The 11,142-nt window shown below is 38.9% G+C and overlaps 1 pseudogene; it reads left to right on the forward strand.

The window, feature by feature from the left end:
* The window catches only part of LOC103584704, a 28,836-nt pseudogene that overhangs the window by 605 nt on the left and 17,089 nt on the right, over nucleotides 1-11,142 (forward strand).

The raw sequence follows: 11,142 nt of genomic DNA on the forward strand, positions 1-11,142 counted from the left end.
CGGCTGTAAATAATCGCTTTTCGAGTTAAAGTGCAGATATTATAGCTGTTTTATTACGGACTTCGATTTTCCCCGAGTTGGATCTCCTTAAAACTGGGCACCTGTGGATCCCGTTTGCATAATACGGACTCACCCAGCAGGTGCCTTTTTAAAAATTCGGAAGTTTCCCCTGGTCGCCGCCTCCGTCTTTTTGCCGCTAGGGGCGCTGTCGGTTCACCAATGAGTGACTTACCTTAGCCTCAAGCTCCAAATTTCTGTGATTCTGTGTGGCAGGCATTTATTTTTCAACAACTGGCCTCAATCACGAATCGTTAGCACTTTATGCTAGGTCTTATTTTGCAATTGCCATTGTTACCCTCCACCCCCACCGCGTCTACTGTAATGTGGCTAAAACCCAGTTTTTGTTCAAATCCACACAACAATGAAGACCCACTTGGGAATTAATAATTAAAGGATTGCACAAAGCAGCAATGAGAAAACCAAAAAAAGAATACTGCGGACTGCCTAGTTAAGGAAATCTATGACCTACAGATAAAAATAATGGTCGTCAAAAGTGTCTTGAAAGACTTTTGTACAAATTGGTCCTTATGAATGTTTATTGAGAAGGAGCTTTTTAAAAACCCAAACAGTCTCAGTGTGCCTGAGGTGGTCTTTAACTTGGCACATGCTCTGTACGTGTAAACAGAAGTCTACTGAGCATGGATGATATTCTTTTTTTTAGAGGAAAATGTTTATTAAGTCAAGCTAGTAATGGGAAATTATTTCATGGGGGACTTTTATTATTTTATGACTACAACTTGGAGTTTTTTTCTTCAGGATAGATATGACCCAAGATATAAAACTAGTTAGGCCTAAACACTTTGAATGGGTTATATATTGTGATGTTCTAAGATTCATTGTTTACCCTCGTATTCTCAGTATCAACTCTTAAATCTATCAGTGTCCCAAATCATACCATTGAGGTTGTTTAAAAATCCAGACATATATAATAAAACATCTCTTTGTGTTGGCAAGAGAAAAAGAGGTGTTACACTTGGTGAACACAGAGCATATTCTGGGTCTGTCCCTAGCCTTGTCTTTTATGCTGGGCGACAGCACCATGGCCTACTTGATACTATCTGGGGCAATTCAGCCCTACACATCCAAAACAACCCTCAATTCCAAACCCTCATCTTCCAAATCGCTCCTCTCCTGGTCTTCCCCAACTCAGTGATAAGATCCAGTGCCTTCTCCAGGTGCCTTATGCTAACATATGGGAAGTCATCTCCCAGTCTCCTCTTTGACCAACCTCCTAGTATATTCCCATCAACCGTCTCAAAGTGTGCCTTCCCCAATCCAGGCCACATTTTTGCTTTTCTTAAAAAAAATTTCTACTGGAGATAAGCCTTATCTCTAGTACAGTAGCATAGGCTTTTCCTCCTGTCCCTACATATATATTCTCCCTAACTCTACAGCCAAAGTCAATATTTTCAGTTATGAATTAGATCATGCAAGTGTCCTGTTTAAAACTCTCCAGTGGCTATGACCCTTAGGAAAGAAAATCCGAACCTCTCTAGATGACCTGATTCCCGTTTTTTTCTGTTTGCACCATAAAGACTTTGCAAATATTTTTTACAGCTGAGACACTGTGTTCTATGATTCCATTTCATCCCTCTTGCAATTTTTTTTACTTAACAATTGCCTTGTTTTTGTTTTCTTTTTTTTGCCTTTTTTCGTGACCAGCAACGGATCGCAACCCTCAGTGTCACGCCCGTAACGGACCGGGACCAGCAACGGGATCGCAACCCTCGGCGTTGCACCCGCACCGCGCTCAGCCAGTGAGCGGCTGGTCTGTATGTGGGATCCGAACCCTGGGCAGGAGCGCCGCCGCACTTCCAAGCAGTGCACTGTAGCAGTGCGCCACCGGGCGGCCCTTGTTTTTGTTTTCTTACTGGTCCAAGTGTAAGTCCTATATAGTCTAAGTTGTTTTCTGTGTACCAACCCATGGTATTGTGACATAATAAGAAATATACATTTGGTTTCTGCCCCTGGTTCCTGGCACTCAGCTCCTAAAATTCTTGGAATCTCTGGAGTGATAAGAGTGTCTTTTATGTGGTAATGAGATGACAAGTGGCTGGGGGACCCTAGATAACTTCAGGATGGGAAGTGGTCACCAGAAAGACCAAGGCAGGGTTAGAGAGTTGGGACTTTCAGCCCTAGCCTCCCAACCTCCAGGGAGTAGAGAGGCACTGAAGTTTGTGCTGATCGCCAGTGGCCAATAATGTAATCAATCATGCCTAGTAATGAAGCCATAAATACCCAAAAGGCAGGTTTGGAGAGTTTCCAGATTGCTGAACAGGTGGAGAGAGCACGTAAGCTCCACGTTCCTTCCCACGTTCTTTGCCTTACTTTTCTTCTATCTGGCTGTTCATCCGAATCCTTTATTATACTCTTTATTTATATAATAAACAGGTAAATATAAAGAAATCTTTCTCTGAGTTCTGTGAGGTGTCCTAGCAAATTAATTGAAACCTAGGAGGGATTCGTGAGAACCTGATTTATAGCCATTTTGTTCAGAAGTATAGGTGACAACCTATTACTTGTGATTGTCATCTGAAGTTGTGGAGAGAGGGACAGTCTTGTGGGACTGAAAACCTGTGGGATCTGACATTTTTTCGAGGTAGATAGTGTCAGAATTGAGTTAAATTGTAGGACACCTGGTTGGTGCCCACTGAAGAACTGATTGTTGTTGGTGGGAAGAAATCCCCACACATTTGGTGACCAGAGGTGTGAGGCATTCTGTATTGAGAGTGAAAGCAGGAAAAACACTTTGGTTTTTGATTTTTCATGTCATTTACATAACCTCCATTTTATCTCCAAACTTCTTGGGAGAACTATTAAATGCCTTTGAATATGATAAAACACATTGGGTAATCTATCCACTATTTATTTTTTCTGGGTGTCATCTTTTCTGGAGCCATTTATCCTCCTGCTGTAACATGAACTGGTTGCTTTTTAGGCACACAGCACAGCTGCTGTCCCAGGAACTGCCCTTATTACCAAGATGCTGGAAATTCCTCTCGCATCCTTCCGGTCTTGGATCACCTATTTTCTGAGTACCATAACCTTCTCTTTCCTAGTTTATTCCTTATTTTTCTGGAGTACATCTTTCAAAACCTCCTGAGGAAGGGTATTTGGGAAATGCAATTTTCTGATAACTTGTGACTGGGTCAGAGATGCTTCCAGCTGCAAATAACAGAAAACCTGACTACAAAAACTTTTTAAAAACTTTTTATTTTTTGCATAACACGCAGTTGTGAAGGAAGCAGTGTAGTGCCTGGTATCACTGGTGCAACAGGTGCATCAGGGACCCAAGCACTTTCTTTTACATGTATCTGTATATTTAGATGATGACTTTTGCCTTTATGCTCACTGCCTCATGGTCTCATGATGGCTGCCATACCTCTTACATCGTATTTGCATTCCAGGCAGTAATAGGACAGATGAGGCAAAGCGCAGTCAGCCAAATCTATTTTTATCAGGGAATTAATATTTCCATAAACCTTCATAGCAGATTTTCTCTTAGATATCATCTTTTAGGTAGACACCGGGACACTGCTAGCTGCATAGGATGATTAAAAAAAGTAAATATATTTAGCTATACACATTGGTGCTTCAAACAAAAGAGGTCTGTAAGAGAAAAGGTCAGAAGGTATATCTGCCATACCTTGCATGCTATATATATATGGTGTGTCTATATATAAAATATATATTACATTATATATATATCTCCGTCCCACCCTTAATAGTTTGTTTAGGTGTGTAATTCCAAGATGGAAGCCATATTTCCTCAGTATTTTATAAGATTTTTTTTTCACTGTCTCTATACCCATTACTACTTGAGAAGTGGATCCCATTCTGATCATTAATCTTTTAAACGTAGTCTTTTTTTCTTTCTGGGAGCTATTATCTTCTCCTTATCCCTGGTATTTTTGCATTTCATGATGATGTGCTTTAATGAAGTTCCTATCAGTAATTGTGCTGGGAACTCAATGGGCCCTTTCAGTATGAAAATTCATGTTCTAGTAAATGGGCCCTTTCAGTATGAAAATTCATGTTCTAGTATATTGTATTATTTCTCCAGTTGTTTCTTCTCCACTGTTTTTTGGTTTTTTGTTTTTTTTTTTATCATACTTCTTTTGAAATTGCTGTTAGCTGGACCTATCCCAAAAGCATTTCTTAATTTTCTTATCTATTTTTCATCTCTTTGCATTTTTGTTCTGCTTTCTGGAGGAATTTAATTTTACTTTCCAACCCTTCTATTTAAATTTTATTTCTGCTATCATATACTTAATTTTTTTTTTTTTTTTGTCTTTTTTCCATGTCTGGCAACGGATCGCAACCCTCAGTGTCACCCCCGTACCGGACCGGGACCGGCAACGGGATCGCAGCCTTCGGTGTTGCTCCCGCACCTCGCTCAGCCAGTGAGTGGGAACCGGTCTGTATGTGGGATCCGAACCCTCGGCGGGAGCGCCGCCGCGCTTCCCAAGCGGCACACTGTAGCAGTGCACCACCGGGCCGGCCCCATATACTTAATTTTTAAGAGATGTTTCTTGTTCTATGAATGTTCTTTTTTAAAAATAGTGTTCTGTTCTGTTTTGTAATGGATCCACAATTCCTGTGGCCTCTGAGTGTGTCAATTATTACTTATTAAGCATCCTTTGTTCATTTCATTCTCATTATTTCCTCTGAGGTTCTTTTTTTCCTCATTTGTTATAATCTTTGACTTTCTTCAAATGTCTGATTTTTTATCTCTGTAGGTATAACGGGACATTAAAGAGCCGATTGGAAGTTCTGTGTGCTTCTTCGGATGGATTTATTGACTGAAGGCCCTGCATTTCATTGGGAGACCTCCATATACCACTGACTCTCTTTTTTTCTTAGGGTAGTCAGTTTGTCCAAAGAAGGATTCTTCAGCCTTTTGCTGAGGAGTATTAAACCCATCTATAGGGCCTATGAGCTGAGCAGGGAAACCGTTAAAAAGCATGTCTTACCATTAAGTATGCTTTCTTAAAAAAATTAATACTTTTTTTTCAGTTCTACCCCTCCCTTACTATGTCTGGGAGTCCTTGAATACTGAACTTCTCTTCTGCAGTGTCCCCAGGAACTATGTTTCTTGTGTCTACCAGAGTGAGGGGGTGGTCACCTAGAGGTGCTGGCTTTGCAAGGGATCTAGGCCTCTAACTTCTCCTTGTACAGTAGTTCAGCTCCAGCCTGTATTGGCCTTGAAAGGTGCCCAGTGTCCCCCATTCCTAGGCCTTCCAGGGTTCTGTTTAGTGATCTCACTTGATGGCTCTCCTTCCTCTCCAGGTGGTGGCTTCCAGCTCTCTCTTCTGTGCTAAACAGGCAATCACTTGTCTCTACTCTTTCCATTTTACACAGCTTTGCTGCTTTCTCTTAGTTGTTATTTTCTCTCCAGTTATTTGCTTTTAAGTTATTGTCATTACTCCTTTGTTGTAGGGTTTCAGGAGGGAGTACAGATAAACGCCTGTGTTTCTGCTATGTACACTTAGAAGTCAGCTCATGATTTTATTACCACACTCAACATATAGACATATTTTTTTTTCTCTTACTTGTCATTTGGCTTTTCTATTCCTTCCTTGTGGAAACAAATTAAATCCATTTTTAAATGTTTCAAAACTATTCAAAATCTATAAAAACTCAAAGTCAACATATACCTAATTAGATAAATGTTGCAGCTGTGAAAAGTGTAAAAAAAATATTTGAGTGAAGCAGCTATGTTATTTAAAGAAACTAAGCACATTTCTTCTTGGTGTAGATGATGCTTAACGAACTCATTACGGTTGCAATTTCTTTGTTGTTGTTGTTACACAGTGTGTTCCAGAAGCTTTTTAAGCCAAATTGTTCCTGCAGTATCCATGATTTATAAAGACAGGTGTGAGAAACATTTTCAGATGTTACTTCTGTACCAAATGGCTAGACCGTAGCCCTTTGGCTGTGTGCCCACTGGGAGCTGCTCTGGAGGATGTGTACGTCCTTTAATTATCCCGTCTCTGGGATCGAGAAGTCAAATTGATATCATCTAGACAGAATGTTTTCAAAGTTAGTTTCTGTGCATTTTAGTAGCTGTTTCTTTACATATGTTTGGTTAGTAGTTTGTTAAACCAAAGTGTTTATATCAAGCCTGTAGTTACTTAAGGCATTTATTGAGTCTTCAGTGCCAGGGGCATGCACCGTTTCATACGATCCTGGCGAAAGCATCTTGCAGTTGGTCCCATCACTGCTGTCATTTTGCAGAAGAGGAAGCCACAGCTTCAGAGGGTATCTACCAAGTGGCAGGTGCAAGGTAGTCTCTAGGTGCACTCCTGATAGAGACCAGGTCTTAGCCTTGCGGTGGTAAACATTCTGTAATCAAAGTACTCTATCTTTGGCATAATTATGATGTCTATAGCCATGAGACTGTTATTTTGTTTGGTTTTAAACAGAATGGTAATGCAGTTCAAATAAACTTTATTTGCCAATTGAAATGTGCACACTGAATATTACACATTCTGACAGGCTGCCACTTCAGTCTTGGTAGTGTCTTCAGCTTATTTTTTATTCTGTTTCCTTGTGCTTTCTTTAATGCCCAGTGCATCTTGCCTAAAAATATAGATGGTTGGACAGGCCGAATAATTCAGCATCATCTTGACACTTTTTATCCTTTAAGCTTTTATATCATCCCAAGGCTACATTAAGAGCTCAGCTCCTTGGCAACTGTTTTCAAAACTGGGCAGCCTCATGGGATAACCCTGGACCTTCTGTCTGTTGACCTGCTCCAGGAAGCTTTGGACTCCCCAATCAGTTTAGATAATCCATTCTTAGAAATGCTGATAGAACTTCACAAGTCTCCCCCCAGCAGGGCGCACTGAGCACTGGCCTGCAATTTAACCAAGAGATTCCTTGTTTTGTGTTTTGCTGTGTTTGGACTCCCCAATCAGTTTAGATAATCCATTCTTAGAAATGCTGATAGAACTTCACAAGTCTCCTCCCAGCAGGGCGCACTGAGCACTGGCCTGCAATTTAACCAAGAGATTCCTTGTTTTGTGTTTTGCTGTGTTTGTAATCAAAGCCAGCACAGGATTTTAAGCATTTCTCTTGAGATCTACGCTCACTTGAATCTGAATGTGATCTGAGAACCTGGTTTTGCTTTTTTGCTTTGTTTTTGTTTTAATCCTGTGTTTCTTGGTAGTGTTCTTGGGAGCCTGCATTGGGATGTGGTGTCTGTGTTATGTCTTAAAGTGCAGCTACTCTCTGGTTTATAGAATTGGTGTATTCCTGAAATGAGGCATACTAAGTAATGTTTTTAAACTAAGGTAATTTTTCAGCCCATTTCAGTATAATATGAGATATGATCATGAAAAATATGATTTAAAAAAGAATTCTGGTCCCATCATTTATTCTTTCATAAAATGTAAAAAATGTTAAAGTTGAAAATAAGGGCATAGAATAAGTTATACATCTGTCTTCTTACCAACCAGATTTTACTCTATGTAGAATGTTCACGACATGTTTATAGCCTTCTACCTTCACCAGTCCAATTATCAGTCCTTGTGCAGAGGTTGTACTACTCTGAAGTTGGTGGATTTATATATATTTCTAATCAATATCTGATAAATGGTACCCTGCTTTATATGACAACCTTCTGCAACTTGCTTTTTTAAAAAATTAATACATTTTTAAGACATTCATATTCATACATGTGCTCGGTTCATGCCTTTTAATTGAACGGCTAGACCATAAATTGTGCACTCTGTTGATAGATATCTGTTTCGCCCAACTTTTTGATCCTGCAGTGGTGCGAGAATCCTTATTTCTGTCTCCTTATGTACAGGTGTGAGCTCTAGGAAATCTGCTACGTGTGAATTGCTGAGTCATGGAATATGCCAATTTTCTACTTTAACAGATTTTGCAAAATTGCTTTCCTAATTGGTTGTGCCAATTGATGTGCCTACTTGTTGGAGAGTTCTGGTTATCCACATTTTTGTCAATACTTGGTATTTTCAGACTTTTAAATGTTGCCAAGCTGGATGTGAAATGTTTCATTGTTGTAATTGGCATTTTCCTTCTTACCCGACTCTGTGTGTTTATATGTTCTTCATTTTTTGTATTATTTGTTCTTCTCATTTGCCTATGTTTCTTTTTTTAAGTTTGGTTTAAGCAGTCCTCCTCTCTTTCCTAAGTTCCATGAGAGATTTTTTTAAAAAATTTTTTCTGAATTTTCACTTTTTTCTGTTCAGTTTTAGAATAACTGAATTTTTTTTTTGTTTCATTGTGTGAGGTCAGCATCGATTTTTTCTCCATGTAGATAACCTATATTGAATCCTTTCCCCCTTCTGATAAATAACAGGTACAGACAAATGTGTTTCTGGGTTCTTTGTTCGATCAGTCTATTTATTTATCCCAGTGCCAGCAGTGTACTGTTTTCCTGCCCTATACTTTATAATAAGTCTTAACGGTTCAGATCGCTGGCACACAGTGGTGCAGACGGCAGACGCTGAAGTCAGCTTGCTGGGGTTTACCTGTCAGCTCTGCCACCTCGTTACTCACCTTGGACTTGGGAAGGTGACTAACCTCCTGGTGTGCCTGGAATTTTCCAGGTTTAGCACTGAAAACCCCACATCACAGGAAACCCCACCATGTCAGGCGAACTGGATGGTTGGCCACCCTAAACCTTGGACCTATTATGTACTCTCTTTCTTCCCCAGTTTCCCCATCTATGGAATGGTGATACTAACAATATCTACCTCCACAGCCTTGTAGTGAGGATTAAAAGATAAAACGTGTTAAATGCTTTAAACAGTGCCTAGCCCATGCCAAGTTCTCATTAAAGGTTAATTTCCCCTTCTCCTCTCTTTTCCTCTCCTTTAAAATTATCTTGACTCTTCCTGAAACTTTAGTCTGTCATATAAACTCTAGAATCTTCTTGCTAAGTTCTGCAAAATACCCTATGGTGACTTATACATTAATTTGGAGGCAAATTGACATTCTCATGACATCAAGGCTTCCCATCATTTCCCTATTTGTTCTCTTTAATGTTATTAAGTAAGTTTTAAATAATCTTCTCCCCAAAGTTTTTGCATATCTTTGTAAAATATTATTTCTAGATACCATAACTAATAGATTTGTCATCATTCTGAATGATCACTAATGGTAACTTTTTTAAATGAAAATTTTAAACATACACAGAAGTAGACAGACTGTGAACACCCATGTGTCTGTTACTCAGCACATGGCTATTGTTTTATCTGTGGAGTTGTTTTCTTTTTTCAAAGTTCTAATTGATGTTTTCTTTTCAGTGTATATGAATGTTACTGATTTTTGTATGTTGATTTTGAATTCAGCAATCTTGCTGAATTTTATAAGTTGTAGTAGATTGTCTGTAGATTGACTTCATAAAAATTCTGAGAGTTATCACCTGAAAATGATGGTAAGTTTTGTTTTTTCCTTTGCAGTTCTTACACATTCTACTTCTTTTCTTTCTCGTTGGCTAGTGCCTCCACTGTGATAATAAACAAAAGTGGGGATTGCAAGTGTCCTTGTTTTTTTTTTCAAGTTTAATGAGAATAACTTTAGATTTTGCTATTTTTACACACCTTTTTCTTATTTTCTGTCTCCTATTATATTGCTAAGGGATTATTTACATCAGCTTCTGATTTCTATTAATTTAGAGGTTACGTATCCTGTTTCCACATTTTTAGCAGGACTGTTCAGTTTTTAACATTCGAACTTCAGTAGCAGTCTAGAGGTAGCCAGCATCTCCGTCTCTTCCCGAACAGTTCTACTGAGCTGAGCGTGCTTTAACGCCTTTTGTTATTCCTCTCATGTTTTATTATTAGTGTTGTCTAGTATTTTAGTTCTACCATTTGAAACACATCTCTCATCAAAAAATGTATTAGGGCAGCAGTGTGCTTTGTTCTGCCTGTAGCAGTGCGGGTGTATTTTGATTTATCTAATGTAATCAGTTCCTTTTTTTTTTGTCATGGCTTCTTGGAAGCCACTTCTGCTTTTACATTCAGTTTGCTTCTTATCAAAGTAGTCTTCCTTCAAAGGTCTCCAAGTAGCAAATTCTCTATTTGCTTGCCTGGGAAATGCTTGGCTTGTCTTTTTCATGAATGTTGGCTTAATTACGCGTAGAATTCTAGGTTGGCAGTTACTTTCCTTTAACACATATCACCTGTTGTGTTCTGGCTCCTACTGTTATTGTGGAGTAGTCTTCATTTAGTTTGATGATTGTTCCTTTGCACTGAACCTTCCTTTTTCTCTGGTGGCTTTTAAGATAGTTTCTTGTGTGTGTATGTGTGGTTCTGTAGTATTATTACCATGCATTCCGATATGGATTTATTTTTAATTTATATATATCTGGCCTTGCTGTCCTTGAATCCAGTCCATTATGAAAAATTCTCAGCTGTTATCTCTCAGTTCCTGTCTTGTTTTTTTCCTGTAACATGCCTTTTGGATCTTTTGTTGTATGTAAATGGACCTTGTCATTCAGTCAACCTGTTTTTGAGTTTCTCATTTCATATTCTGGATGATGTCTCCAAGTCTAAATTGCATTTCACCAATTCTCTCCTGAGCTGTGTCTAAATTGCTTTTTAAAATGTCTGTTGCTTTACTTTACATTCTCCACTGTCTTTAATTTTTCATTTATGGAAGCTTTACTTTATTTTTATTTTTTTCAGTGTATATTTTTATTTTTATTTATTTTTTATTTTTTTTTATTTTGTCAAAATACAATGTGGTTGATTATTGTGGCCCATTACCGAAACCTCCCTCCCTCCCCCCTATCCCCCCTCCCTCCCAACAATGTCCTTTCTGTTTGCTTGTCATATCAACTTCAAGGAATTGGAATTGTTCTGTCTTCCCCCCCCCCACCGCCCCGGGTTTTGTGTGTGTGTGTGTGTATGTGTGTGTGTGTGTGTGTGAATTTAGGTATTTGTTTTTAGCTCCCACCAATAAGTGAGAACATGTGGTATTTCTCTTTCTGTGCCTGACTCGTTTCACTTAATATAATTTTCTCGAGGTCCATCCGTGTTGTTGCAAATGGCAGTATTTCATTCGTTTTTATAGCTGAGTAGTATTCCATTGTGTAGATATACCACA

Source organism: Galeopterus variegatus, unplaced genomic scaffold, assembly GCF_000696425.1.
Source record: "Galeopterus variegatus unplaced genomic scaffold, G_variegatus-3.0.2 Scaffold200, whole genome shotgun sequence".
In the NCBI taxonomy this organism is placed as follows: domain Eukaryota; kingdom Metazoa; phylum Chordata; class Mammalia; order Dermoptera; family Cynocephalidae; genus Galeopterus; species Galeopterus variegatus.